A 414-nucleotide genomic window follows, 5' to 3' on the forward strand; every position below is an offset into this window, starting at 1 on the left:
CGCACACAAATTTCCCGCGCTACGTAATTTTCGCTACGTAATTTTCTGTACCCGGGACATCCTGCACCGCAACGTCACCCACTGTGACATCATCCCCGTACACCCCCGCGATGTCATCTCTCACCTAGTGACATCGGCCCTGTGACGTAACCTGTTGTGCGTAAATTTTGATTACGGTCCTAATTAGGAATGGCCGATCCAATAAAATGAGTAAAAAATACGATAGCTAATGAATTCGTAACAAATCGTGCAAGTATTTACGCAAAAATGTTATTATGTGTTTGCGTGTGTATTGCACATCGAAAATAATAAATCTGTAATTTTTTTGAATAAAAAAATGGCGGATGTGAAATGAAGGAAAATTCAATAAATAACAGAATTTTCATGAAAATATGTCCAAAAATAAGGGAAGTT

The sequence above is a fragment of the Trachymyrmex cornetzi genome, unplaced genomic scaffold (assembly GCF_001594075.2).
Source record: "Trachymyrmex cornetzi isolate Tcor2-1 unplaced genomic scaffold, Tcor1.1 scaffold1020, whole genome shotgun sequence".
In the NCBI taxonomy this organism is placed as follows: domain Eukaryota; kingdom Metazoa; phylum Arthropoda; class Insecta; order Hymenoptera; family Formicidae; genus Trachymyrmex; species Trachymyrmex cornetzi.